The following is a 15,314-nucleotide window of genomic DNA, read 5'->3' as shown; positions in this document are numbered from 1 at the left end:
GCGTCATACCCAGAAGACTCAAGGCTGTAATCGCTGCCAAAGGTGCTTCAGCAAAGTACTGAGTAAAGGGTCTGAATACTTATGTAGATGTGATATTTCAGTTTTTTTTCTTTTTTCAAATACATTTGGAAAAAAAATGTTTTTGCTTTGTCATAATGGGCTATTATGTGTAGATTCATGAGGGGAAAAAACAATTTAATCCATTTTAGAATAAGTCTGTTACGTAACAAAATGTCAAGGGGACTGAATATTTTTCGAATGCACTGTAGGCTAGAAATGTTAACAATTTACATATTTTTTTAAAGATTGCATTCAATTGTCCCTCCCTGTTGCACACAACAAGCTTCCATTCCCCCTGTCATAAGGGGATTTATGGCTGATTTAAGATGAAAATCCAGTTCCTTAAATGGCACTTACTATAGTCATTTCTTTAATTTAACTCCTTGAGATGGAAATGTTATGTTTGTTTTAAGTTAAACATGTGCTCTTTTTGACAATGATAAATGAGGTGAAATTCTCCTTTATTATATTTGTGGAAATACCCTTCTACGAGTGATACAGAATAGTGTACCACAGTATGTCTCATAATACCCATAAAACCTACCATTCAAACAGGGAAATGGTTCCAATAGTTTTTCCACCATTCATTTTTTCCCATAGGGGATTTTAGAAACACTTAAAATAAGGGCTGTGTTTCGTGTAGGCTTACCCTGGTGTGATGTTTTTGATAAGAGTGTAAAAATTAAATGACAATTCTGCGAACTGGAAAAATATTGGTACCGTTTCCCTGTTTGACCGCTAGGTTTTAAGGGTATCATGACACCTCCGCTGTGGGACTCTATGCAGTGCCAATCGTCCCCTCCCATCTCTGATCGGTCTTAATACTTTGCTTTTATTACACCAGCAGGTGGCTCTATTTACCTATATTGACGAGTTCCAGCATTCCATAGTCCCTTCTGTTTCGTTGGTCAGATTTAGTGTTATAGAACTGAATTTATCTGAATTTACTACATGGACTTTGGAGTCAAAGTTTACTCTGTGGTCATTTTTTTTTTACAATCCTCACAATCCTCAAGCCCAATAGATCTGATTGGCTTTATTTTTACTCTGTTCAGATTTGGGCAGAGCAATCACAGACCACTGCCTGCACATTCTGCCTGCACATTCTATAGTGATGAGATAGTGTTTTGGCATAGCCGTCCACTAGAACGCCCAAATACAATCAGTTTCTCTGGGAGGGAAATATGACAAGATTAATACTGCATTTCCTTCCAAGTTAAATGCTATTACCCAGACTTATATTTTTTTTACTGATCTTTGTTAGTTATTGTGATATGAACAGTTTTTTTTATTTTTGTTGGTGTTATCTTTAACACAAGTTAGCTGATTACTATAGCTAATGTGTTTCCTATTATCAGAGAGTTTGTCAGAAATTGTCCATTTGAGAATCAGTTTGGGGAGGTGATGGAAACCTGCATAGTCTGTAGGGGACAGTCTGTTCTCTTTGCGCTCTCATTTGTTCATATCCTCGCTCTCTCTCTCTTTCGCGCTCTCTCTCTCTCTCTCTCTCTCTCTCTCTCTCTCTCTCTCTCTCTCTCTCTCTCTCTCTCTCTCTCTCTCTCTCTCTCTCTCATTTGTTCATATCCTGTCCCTCCCTGTTGAATGGCCAGGGAGTGAGTGTCTTGGTAGAGATGATCTCACCAGCAGGTTCAGAGGCGGGTCTCTCATCCAGATGTGAATCTGATGTCCTCAGAGTTGATGCGGCTCACAAAGATGACATCATAATCTCAAGAGTATTCCACAGAGAGCTGTGAGAGGCTGCTCCCCACACCCACTCTAATGCTTACTGCACCTCATCACTACACACATGAATTCTTGTAACTAAGCACATACACACACATGGTTGACACGCTGTAGGAGACAACGTTTTTACAGATCAGTTTTTTGTTGTTGATGCTCTGTACCTTGGACTGAAGTCTATCTGCCACATAGTTAACTTTGGTCTTTCAAGATTTCTCTCAATACGTGCCAAATACTGAGCTTTTCTCACTCTGAATGGTTCTTTGATGTAGAGCATGCTCGTTGGAAATGCCAAGCGTTCACAGATCACGTCTCCCCTTTCCTGAGGGATACACTTTGTTATGTGTGTGTGTGTGTTCATGTGTGGTTTTCTTTTACGACTCCTGTACAATAGTTTGGGCTGATCCTGTTTCTCCACAGACAGTCGAAGCAGAAAAGCAGAACAGGGACTTTGGGACTCAGCAGGGGACTTTTCCTGAGCCCAGCTCTGTTGAGTGTTCTGGTGACCTCATCCTGGTGCCTAGTCACAAAGCCCAGCTGTGTGGGCTGCTATGGTAACATTGCCATTCCTAGGCCATAAAACCTCTATTAAAGAGCCCTAATGGAATTATCCCCAATTTGTGCTGATGTCTGGTGAGGAGAGAGAGAGAGTGGTTTGGCCAGTGTCAGTCAGCTTTTGTGTTTCCTGATATGAAGAACAAGGAACACACCAGGCAGGTCCGAGATACTGTTGTGAAGAAGTTTAATGCCGGATTTGGATACAAAAAGATTTCCCAAGCTTTAAACATCCCAAGGAGCACTGTGCAAGCGATAATATTGAAATGGAAGGAGTATCAGACCACTGCAAATCTACCAAGACCTGGCCGTCCCTCTAAACTTTCAGCTCATACAAGGAGAAGACTGATCAGAGATGCAGCCAAGAGGCCCATGATCACTCTGGATGAACTGCAGAGATCTACAGCTGAGGTGGGAGACTCTGTCCATAGGACAACAATCAGTCGTATATTGCACAAATCTGGCCTTTATGGAAGAGTGGCAAGAAGAAAGCCATTTCTTAAAGATATCCATAAAACGTTTTGTTTAAAGTTTGCCACAAGCCACCTGGGAGACACACCAAACATGTGGAAGAAGGTGCTCTGGTCAGATGAAACCAAAATTGAACTTTTTGGCAACAATGCAAAACGTTATGTTTGGCGTAAAAGCAACACAGCTCATCCCGCTGAACACACCATCCCCACTGTCAAACATGGTGGTGGCAGCATCATGGTTTGGGCCTGCTTTTCTTCAGCAGGGACAGGGAAGATGGTTAAAATTGATGGGAAGATGGATGGAGCCAAATACAGGACCATTCTGGATGAAAACCTGATGGAGTCTGCAAAAGACCTGAGACTGGGACGGAGATTTGTCTTCCAACAAGACATAAAGCAAAATCTACAATGGAATGGTTCAAAAATAAACATATCCAGGTGTTAGAATGGCCAAGTCAAAGTCCAGACCTGAATCCAATGGAGAATCTGTGGAAAGAACTGAAAACTGCTGTTCACAAATGCTCTCCATCCAACCTCACTGAGCTCGAGCTGTTTTGCAAGGAGGAATGGGGAAAAAATGCAGTCTCTCGATGTGCAAAACTGATAGAGACATACCCCAAGCGACTTACAGCTGTAATCGCAGCAAAAGGTGGCGCTACAAAGTATTAACTTAAGGGGGCTGAATAATTTGGTATTTTATATTTTTATGTTTGAAACCTGAAATGTGGCAAAAGGTCGCAAAGCTCAAGGGGGCCGAATACTTTCGCAAGGCACTGTACATACATACATACATACATACATACATACATACATACATACATACATACATACATACATACATACATACATACATACATACATACATACATACATACATACATTCCTGGGTGTGTTTTATAGACTGGAGGAAAGTGTATGGTGTTTTAGCTCTCTGTATGTGTTGTACCATGTGCACAGCACTGTGGGACTGACCTGCTGCTTGCTATAACTAACATAGCTCTCCTCTTCCCTGAGGCCTGTGGCCCAAATCTGTACAACTTCTGTGTAGGAAGAGACCTACAAACCACCAGGGAGGGAGATTGGGAATGAGAAGAAGAGAAGCAGAGGGTGATCAGGGAGTGAGTGATGAGGGAGGATGATAAAGTAGTAAGGTGGAGGAACAGGGCGGTGGAGAGGCTTGGCGGCTAAGACCGCTGGTCAGCGAGTGGCGTGGTAGGGACACAGATGGTCTGGAGTCTGGCCCATGTAATCCCTCTTAGCCCTGTTCTGATGAAGGCCAAACTAAAGCCAGTCCTCTCTAAAGCGCTCTCTATGGGAATACTCTAATCACTGCAGCTCTGTCTAATGCACTGCATGCAGCTGTTTGGCTGGGCTGATGACTGTTTGAAGATGGGGGTTTTCAGCCTATTCGAGAGCTCACATTCGCTCAGATTTCATTTTGACCCTGGTAGGATTTCCTCTGGAAGGTTTCGCATAATGTTGCTGTTAAGGTTTCTTTATCTCTTAATGGACAAACAACAGCCATCAGTAAGGAATCCATGTTGGTACCATCCTGGAACTGGCACTGCTCATCTCATATGCCCCCCACATTCCATATAGCTCACTCACCTCTCATAGAAAACACACACACACACACCCTACCATACCTAAGCTCTCACACAGAAGGAATTCTTCATTTTTTTATGAATGTAGAAATGACAGAGGGGTGAAATTGGGTGAGTTTGTACAGTACATATGAATTCACAATATCCCCCTCCATCCATAGCTCTCTTCCCATAAACTCAGGAACTTTCAAGCATTCATGCTGGGAGCATGTTGTTTTGACATCAGGGATGTGGCTGTGTTTAGAGTATCAGCCACTCCCACAGCTGGTTAACTCTCTCACTTACATGGATCAAAGGCACATTCCATAAGATTTCCTGCTGCAGAATTTCACCAATTGGAAGGCTACAGTTAAAATAAAACATTCCATATTATAATCCATACATATACATGTAGATATAACATCGTTTCCCTGCTGAAGAAAACTACATAGACCAGCCTAAATATCAAGCTGGTCCATGTTGGTTGGATGCTTATCAAGCTGGTCTGACCAGCATGGTCTAGCTGGTTCGGCTGGCCGACTAGCTGGTGATACTGGTATGCTGGTGACCATGCTGATCTGTCTAGCATCCCCATCCCTGATCTGTCTGGCAAATCCATCCCCATCATTATCATATTCCCCAGCATGCTCTATTTTGATTTTTAGAATTGTTTGTTTCAATATCTGTGTTTTTTGCATGTACATTGATGAATTAATCAATGAGTGTATCTTATGCTCCACAAATCTAAACAAATTAAAACTGTTAGTTGGACTTATTGCACCCATTACTGAAATTGTTATTCCAGTTGAGATGCTTAGGGTAGTCTCATTTGTTCATCTTTATATGCCTGGCAGTCATTCTGAATGCAGGTTGCAGGAGAATAAAAGTTACATTTGTTGGATATCCCCACTCTGACTGGATTCCAATAGGAATTAAACATCACTTTGCAAGCCATCTTAATGTGACTTGCAGACCCGTATTAGGTAAAAACTAGTCTCCTTATGGTATATGAAGGTTGGTCACCAGCAAAAACACAGCAAAGTTTAGTGACCAGCAAAAACACAGCGAAGGCTGGTCACCAGCAAAAACACAGCAAAGTTTAGTGACCAGCAAAAACACAGCGAAGGCTGGTCACCAGCAAAAACACAGCAAAGTTTAGTGACTTGCAAAAACACAGCAAAGTTTAGTGACCAGCAAAAACGCAACGAAGGCTGGTCACTAGTGTCCAAAACACAGCTTATGCTGTTTTTTACAGCAGGGTTATATTTTATTTGACCCTAACAACCTGATTGTTTTAAGCAGGAGATGTTGTAGCTGACCTGGTGCTGGTTAACATTGGCAGAGTATTGGAAGGCTAATTTGATTATACACCATACAGAGCCATTAGCTAGACAGGCCCTGTTTAGATTGCTCTCCAGGAACAATGCAATGTCTGCCGCTAGCTGGGCTCATTAGTTAGAGCCATAGTTGTTTCTGCAACACATTGAATCCCTTCCCATACGCTGGTTTATGTTATCTAATTTCCTCAAATGTGTGGGAAAAGAGGCCTGGCCAGTAAGTCAGTCAGCAGGCAGGCAGGCATGAAGGAAGAGAGTGGTTGACACAGTGGGTGGTGCTCGGAGACCAGGCCAGTGTTATCAACCCACCATCACGTCACACTGTGTTCTCAGCTGCTTCTGATGTTGGTCCATTATTTAATTCAATTAATAGGGGGTGGACAGGCTTTGCTCCAGAAGTTCAACCTAAGAGTTGAAGATATCAAAGCCGCTCTATCACTAAGACAAGTAGGGCACATGCCTTCAACAAGGAAAATAGCCAAAGACACATGATATGTGACAGTAGAGAGGCGACCATCCTTGTGCTCACACTGTTTTGGGTTCAATACATTTTATCTCGTAGAGGGAAGTCAGTGGAGATTAGCAGGTCCCTGATGCAGTGGGAGTCTTAGAGCTACCCTCTAAATCCTGCGATTGCTGTTCAATCTGTGGGCTGGCTGTGTGCTACGCTAGAGCAGAGCAGAGAAGGCAGTAGATGGAGATGTTGCCTTTTCCCTCTCTCTCTCTTTCTCTCCATCTGTCTCTCTCTGTCATGCAGGCAGCTGTCAGTCAGCTCTCTAGCACCCTATGGGTAGCCCCTTCGGCATTATGTCTCTGTGGTCTGAACTCCCATCGCACCAGAACGTGCTTTAGAACGTGACCACATGTGGACCATTGATCCTCTACAATCTCTCCACTAATCTACACAGCCTCGGAATTAATGTAGCCCTTAGTAGTTGGCCATGCAGCGACATGAGTGACAGGTTCTCAGTCACCAGGGCTTGATCTATATACTGTGAATAAGCATGTTGACTGTTGCTCCACTCTGAGGCAGGCCCCATGGCAAACTGAGGTTTCAATTTAAGACTGAGCTGAGTTCAGTTCAATTCACTTGATTATGTTTGTTGTGCTTTTCTCAAAGTCATTTGTCATAGAGAACAGTAGAGATGGTGCCAAGGAAAACTGCTTGCTCTGCACTGTACCCAGGCTGGCTGGGGCTGGGACTCATTTGTCCTTGGTGACGGAGGTTAGGATCATGTTGCTGAACCATTTTTACCAGTCATCTGAAACAGAGGTTGAAGTTTTAATGTATGCCCACAGCTGTTTGACATGACACACATTGCATGTGATAGAGGGACTATACTATAGGGGACACCGTCGATCTAGTGCCGGCCCCATGGATTGGCCATCTGTCTTCGAAAGCATGCCTTCCCTGTGTCAATCGGAAAAGTCAGAAGCCTTATTTGGCCTAGGCACTGTTTGCTGAACAGAGGGGTCTCTAGAGAACCTCAGATTTCCGTCTGTCTAAAGCATGCTCAAACTCTCAAAGTTAATTTTAGCAATGGAATGTGTGTTTCCAAGCTCCAGATTCACTGGTTATATTGGAGAATATAGAACACATGGTTAGTTGTTGAGAGAAACAGGATTTAAACCAATCATGTAGTAGCTTAGAGAAAACAGCCAACAGGAGAATAGAGCAGAGTGATATTTCTTTATGGGAAACACAAGCAGTGTTATTTAATAAAATGACCATCATTGACATAAGAGAGTGGTGGCTAACAGAGTAACTTATTCTTCTTTCTATCCCCCCTCTCTCCCTCCCTCTCTCCCTTTCGCTCTTCACAAGAAGGTGTGGCTGAGTAAGGAGGGGAGTACCAGCTGTCGCACCACCCCAACCTCGTTCTCCAATGAGAGATCCATCGACAAGATGGAGCTCTCTGGCTTCAAGAAGCGCTTCTGAGGAACTTCCTTCATTCATTTCACCAATGCTCTCTAATCACATCCTCTTCAGTACTTCTACCACATCACTGTTATCTACTGTCTCTGTGGGTATTATCCTTCCCCTACCATCTGTAGCTTTATGTTTCTCAATTGATTGTTTCCTCCCCAACCTTTCTGAAAAATACATTTAAAAAATACAATGCTGTAAAGCTAGAATCCTTAGTTGTTACATCAATTTGCTGGACTTAAAAATATTTACCCAATTACTCTTGAAGAATATAACTTATGTACTAAGTGTACAAAACATTAAGAACACCTTCATTTATTGAGTTGGTGAAGGAAACGTGAAAAATCTAGCAGCGTTGCAGTTTTTGAAACAAACCAGTGTTCCTGGCACCTACTACCATAACCCATTCATAACCCATTCAAAGACACTTAAATATTTTCTTGCCCATCTACTCCTCTGAATTGCACACACACAATTCATATCTCAATTGTCTCAAGGCTTAAAAACCATTTTTGATCCTTTGCCCTCGCCTTCAGTTACACTGATTGAAGTGGAAATAACAAGTAACATCAGTAAGTATCTTTCACCTGGTCAGTCTTTGTCATTGAAAGAGCAGGTGTTCCTAATGTTTTGTACACTCGGTATACATGCCCCATGAGAAACCCCCAAATAAGCTTGTTTTACTCCAATGTTTGTAAACAATGTAAATGTGAACAAACAGTATATAGCCTCAAAACAATGTTAAACTATAATTTTGATATCATGGATGATCAGTCCTTGCACCTATTGCTCTGTCTGTGAATTTTTAGTGGTTGCATTTCTGCTCGCCCATCCCTCAGCTTTTAATCAAAGCAGAGGCGTGGTGACTTTTGTTATTGTTTTCATTATATCTGAATCTATTATGTAGACAGTTTGAAATTGTGTGCCATTTTTGTATGTGAAAGCTTATCCAAATAGTACCTTTTTTTTCTCATCGATGCTTTCCGAGTCTAAACATTTTGAATGTTCAGGCTGGCAGAACAGAATCTATTCTTAGGCAGCTTTGTGCTTTGCTGATTCTCATTGCTTTTCTTCTCAAAATTGAATGCAATGAATAAAACCATTAAATACCCATGATATTAGAATTCCAATTCACTATTCAACAGTTAATACAAGAGACAAAATATAATTGCTTTTGTCCCTTCAAGATAGTGCCTCTTTCCTCTCTGTTTCCTATGGTCCTGGATAATACTGCGTAAGGTCATGTGATCTGTATAATGTTGTGTAAGGTCACGTGATCTGGATAATATTGTGTAAAATCAAGTGACACAGAGTAATCCAGCCAGAGTCCGACTGCACCATCACACTGAATCGCAAGTTAGGAGTATTGATAACCCATTAGAGTGTGTGTGTGTGTGTTCGGTTCATTAGACCCAGCCTACAGTATGTGTGTGTTTATCTCCGTCCTCCATGGCTCTCCTTTCTCTATCTCTCTCGCTCTCTCTGCTTTCTGTCTCTCACCTCACCTGTATCCACACCCTCTGTAGCAGTCAGCTCAAGCCGTATTCTAACTCTGACCTGTGACTCTGTCTTGACACTGTTGTTGACTCCCAGCTTCCCCTGGCTTGACCCCTCTCTACTTTGCCTTGTGCCAATACCATCTCATCATCACCCAGTCAAGCCTATCTAAGTAACAACATTCATTCAGGCATGCTTTTTACCCAGCACGCAGTGCGGTGTTAAATCCCAAATGTGAACAGGAGCAGGGCAGGATCCTCTTAGCTGACAGAGAGACCTGATTAAACTCAAAGGCTTATGCGCCAATATTGAGCCCAGAGTCTCCTACTGCTCTGCATGGGAATACAGTCAGAGAGAGAGAAGCTTCACTCAACACAGCAGGAGGCTATAGTCCTGTAAGGCTTAAAGTGTGCATATTAACCTATCAGGACCTCTTCCATGGATAATGATGCATGTTATTGCTCTAACTTTATCTAATTATGATATATGGGCAGTGTTTTATCTAATTATGATATATGGGCAGTGCTTTATCTAATTATGATATATGGGCAGTGTTTTATCTAATTATGATATATGGGCAGTGCTTTATCTAATTATGATATATGGGCAGTGCTTTATCTAATTATGATATATGGGCAGTGCTTTATCTAATTATGATATATGGGCAGTGCTTTATCTAATTATGATATATGGGCAGTGTTTTATCTAATTATGATATGGGCAGTGCTTTATCTAATTATGATATATGGGCAGTGCTTTATCTAATTATGATATATGGGCAGTGTTTTATCTAATTATGATATATGGGCAGTGCTTTATCTAATTATGATATATGGGCAGTGCTTTATCTAATTATGATATATGGGCAGTGTTTTATCTAATTATGATATATGGGCAGTGTTTTATCTAATTATGATATATGGGCAGTGCTTTATCTAATTATGATATATGGGCAGTGTTTTATCTAATTATGATATATGGGCAGTGTTTTATCTAATTATGATATATGGGCAGTGCTTTATCTAATTATGATATATGGGCAGTGTTTTATCTAATTATGATATATGGGCAGTGCTTTATCTAATTATGATATATGGGCAGTGCTTTATCTAATTATGATATATGGGCAGTGTTTTATCTAATTATGATATATGGGCAGTGCTTTATCTAATTATGATATATGGGCAGTGCTTTATCTGATTATGATATATGGGCAGTGCTTTATCTAATTATGATATATGGGCAGTGTTTTATCTAATTATGATATATGGGCAGTGCTTTATCTAATTATGATATATGGGCAGTGTTTTATCTAATTATGATATGGGCAGTGCTTTATCTAATTATGATATATGGGCAGTGTTTTATCTAATTATGATATGGGCAGTGCTTTATCTAATTATGATATATGGGCAGTGTTTTATCTAATTATGATATATGGGCAGTGCTTTATCTAATTATGATATATGGGCAGTGCTTTATCTAATTATGATATATGGGCAGTGTTTTATCTAATTATGATATATGGGCAGTGCTTTATCTGATTATTATATATGGGCAGTGCTTTATCTAATTACGATATATGGGCAGTGCTTTAACTAATTATGATATATGGGCAGTGCTTTATCTAATTATGATATATGGGCAGTGCTTTATCTAATTATGATATATGGGCAGTGCTTTATCTAATTATGATATATGGGCAGTGCTTTATCTAAATATGATATATGGGCAGTGCTTTATCTAATTATGATATATGGGCAGTGCTTTATCTAATTATGATATATGGGCAGTGCTTTATCTAATTATGATATATGGGCAGTGCTTTATCTAATTATGATATATGGGCAGTGCTTTATCTAATTATGATATATGGGCAGTGCTTTATCTAATTATGATATATGGGCAGTGCTTTATCTAATTATGATATATGGGCAGTGCTTTATCTAATTATGATATATAGGCAGTGCTTTAACTAATTATGATATAAGGGCAGTGCTTTAACTAATTATGATATATGGGCAGTGCTTTATCTAATTATGATATAAGGGCAGTGCTTTAACTAATTATGATATATGGGCAGTGCTTTATCTAATTATGATATATAGGCAGTGCTTTAACTAATTATGATATAAGGGCAGTGCTTTAACTAATTATGATATATGGGCAGTGCTTTAACTAATTATGATATATGGGCAGTGCTTTATCTAATTATGATATATAGGCAGTGCTTTATCTAATTATGATATATGGGCAGTGCTTTAACTAATTATGATATAAGGGCAGTGCTTTAACTAATTATGATATACGGGCAGTGCTTTAACTAATTATGATATGGGCAGTGCTTTATCTAATTATGATATGGGCAGTGCTTTATCTAATTATGATATATGAGCAGTGCTTTATCTAATTATGATATATGGGCAGTGCTTTATCTAATTATGATATATGGGCAGTGCTATTTAATGTTTATGGTAAATTTTTTATTTTTTATTTTTGTTTCACCTTTATTTAACCAGGTAGGCTAGTTGAGAACAAGTTCTCATTTACAACTGCGACCTGGCCAAGATAAAGCATAGCAGTGTGAACAGACAACACAGAGTTACACATGATTTATTGTTGTACTGATTAGAGGACTCTATATTTCTATGATATAAATCGTTCCCAGGTTTGGTTTTAATTTGACAGACAGACAGACAGACGTAGTAAGCGGGGTCTTCTTGCTCCATGACTAATTGTTTAAGTGCCTCTTGAAGCCTTGTGAATGTTTTTTTCTGGTCTCAGATGATTGGATAAAAGCCTTTAGCCCCCCCACCATTATCTTCTAAAGATCAGAGGCACACTTAGAGTGAAAATGTAGTCTAAGTAATTACATTTTCTCCTGTCCATTACTGAGCTTGGTGGGGGGGTTGACCAATAGGATGAAATGGAGAGGCCAACCAAGGTAAGTTCTTGATACGTGGTGTGATAACCTCACCAGCCCACATGCATGAATTTCCACATTACATCCACACAAGTCTCACTTATGCTTCAATGTTCAGTCACAAGATGCTCTCCTCCCACACATACTCCTTGTATCACTCCTCAGTCTAAAGATTTGGTTGTCCATTGTTTTCTACACTACAGTATTTGTCCCTGATATATTGCGGCGCTCAGTATATCATTCCTAACTGTGTCCAGTCCCAAACATATCACCCTGATGAGTTCTCAGTGCCCTCTCTCTCCCAGTGTGAGTAGGAGGGGTGCAACGCAAAGTGTGTTGCCATGCCACCAAGCCCCAGGGCCTTCCTCACTGGAGCCTCTCTGGGGGGACAAAGGAAGAGGCCCTTTGATTGGAGGTGGCCAAAAGCAGTGGATTTATGTCCCCATGTGAATAAGACATGCACCACTAGATACCCACTCATTTAGGCCCCAATCCGCTACAGTTACATAACCTGTGCAATCCCCCATTGATTCCGACCCTTCAGCCTTTGTGTTGTGCTATTTTTCCCAGTCCTTGTGTTTCCATGACAACAAGTCAGTGGGATATCGTTGATTCACAGGCTGTGTATTGTAACTGTATGTTATTGTGCTGTAATGGAAAAATAGCCACCAGTGGTGCTCCGACATGGAAACAGCCCAGTGGCAACTGTCCTCACTGGACAGAGCTATCCATCACTAATGGAGAAAAAAGGGCACATTGCTGCTCAGTGTCATGGCTACAGTATAGGGGTACACACTTCCCATCCACACACACACACACACACACACACACACACACACACACACACACTTGAAGATCCACACTAAAAAGGACTGTCAACATAACCGCTCTCACATACAGTACATACAGCAAAAAGATGCCCACATATTCTCCCACTCACATACAGTACATACAGCAAAAAGATGCCCACATATTCTCCCACTCACATGCAGTACTATGTATTTGTGACAAAACACTTTTATATAAATAAAGCTATACTAGGGGCATAGGGGCAATTTTTCAGCCCATCAGGTAGGAGATCAACCTGTTGCAAATGTTAATAGTAACACTCCTATATCCCCTCACCATGGAGAAATCTTTTATAGTTTAGTAGTGTCTGACAGAGTGCATTGTTCAGTGTCTGGTTTTCATGGTTATTAGTCTCCCTGTAACGCTTCTCGTTGGTGGAAGGAGAGGAGGACCAAAATGCAACATGGTAAGTGGCCATCATATTTTTAATGGTACAACTGAACACTACACAAATTGAAAACGAAACAGTTCCGTGTGGAAAACAGACACAGAAAATAATCACCCACAACCAAACTGGGGGAAACAGGCTACCTAAGTATGATTCTCAATCAGAGACAACGATCGACAGCTGCCTCTGATTGAGAACCATACTCCTTGGAAAACATGGGAAATGGAAAAAAGAACATAGACTACCCACCCAAACTCACACCCTGACCAAACGAACACAAAGACATAATAAAGGAACTAAGATCAGAACACTCCCACAATCAGTGCCATCACTGACACAAAGCCATCCCACTGGGCACAGATGTCAATTCAACGTCTATTCCACATTGATTCAACGGCATTTCCTTGAAATGACATGGAAACAACGTTGATTCAACCAGTGTGTGCCCAGTTGGATGTCGCCTGAGGGACAGCATTTCATTACCAGTCATTCTGTTAAAGGTCCTTACTGATAGCCCCATCTGATTACATCAACATAGAATCATCTCCAACTGAGACAGAGGAGGCAGAAGAGAGCAAGTTTATGTTTATTGTCATAAGTCTTGTCCTGGAGGCTGAACTGAGCAAGTTCCGCTAGATGGGCCAGCTGCAAAGTCAAAATTGGCTATATTGTAAAAATTCATGAAAACAAGTTTTTAGGTCTTAATTCAAGGTTCGGCATTAGGGTTGGCAGTATGGTTAGGTTTCAAATCAGATTTTGTGGCTGTGCCAGCGCTCTACAGAGCTGCCTCCAGGCCAGGGCAAGATTCAATGATAATAATAATAAATGTGTATGTGACCAATAACATTTGATTTGATTTAAAGGATAGGATAAAGTGTATAACTTAAGCAGCTCTTAGAGAGCTTACTGACTGGCCTACTAGGCATGCCTTGAGACCGCAAACGCATAGCAATATATTCTCAGTCACCCTTGGGAGTGATAATTATGTTACATTCAGTCATATATTGTAGTTATAGTGTAAGAACTGTAAATGTATTGACAATCTTATATTAATTTGGAGTGATGCAGTGATATTCCATTCAGATTCCCTCTAGCTTGATGCCAAGAGGAGGCGGATGGAGGCAGAGAGAGAGAGAGAAAGACAGGAGCAGAGAGAGTGAAGTGGAGAGAGAAAAAAGGAGAGGAGTGATCAGAGTGGAGCGGCAACATGCATCCAGCCCACCCACTCTTCACTCAGCGGTACACAGCATGTTAAATCAGGCGTAGAATCTCTGCCCCCTCGACCTCTTGTCTCTGTTCTTCTCTCTTTCTCCTCCTCTTCACACACAGGCCACTTCCACAGCAACCAACAGAGCCAACTCGTACCAGTGGCCATGGTAACCACACTATGTGGGAAGGGTTTTCAGAGAAACTAGCCTGCATTTACAGAGGCAGCCCAATTCGGGTCTTTTTTCCACTAATTGATATTTTGACCAATCACAACAGATCTTTTCACATGAGCTCTTTTTCAGAGCTGATCTGATGGTTAAAAGACCAATTAGGGAAAACAATATCAGAATTGGGCTGCATGTGTAAACGCAGCCTGAAAGTGCTGAGGCCTTTTACATTCTGTCTGTCTATCTCCCAGCATACCATACAAAATATCTCCACAATCAGCTGCTATGTAATAAAGGAGCTAAGATCTAATGAAAATCACACAAATAATTATATTGGTCATATTTTTGTGTGGGTGCACTCAATGACAATGCAGACTCTTAATTGGAACGTGCGCTGTATCTTTTTAAGCTTTAGAAGATGTAGCCAATGTGAACGCATGGTATCACTTAGGGGTGCTGAGGATTCCCTCCCAAAAACATTCTAAAAGGTTCCCCCTCACTCTGCACTGTTCGTACATTTACATTGTAGTCATTTAGCAGTTGCTCTTATCCAGAGCGACTTATAGTTAGTGCAATCATCTTCAGATAGCTAGGTGGGACAACCAC

This window comes from Oncorhynchus keta, chromosome 36, assembly GCF_023373465.1.
Source record: "Oncorhynchus keta strain PuntledgeMale-10-30-2019 chromosome 36, Oket_V2, whole genome shotgun sequence".
Lineage (NCBI taxonomy): Eukaryota > Metazoa > Chordata > Actinopteri > Salmoniformes > Salmonidae > Oncorhynchus > Oncorhynchus keta.
This window is presented reverse-complemented; position numbering follows the sequence as displayed.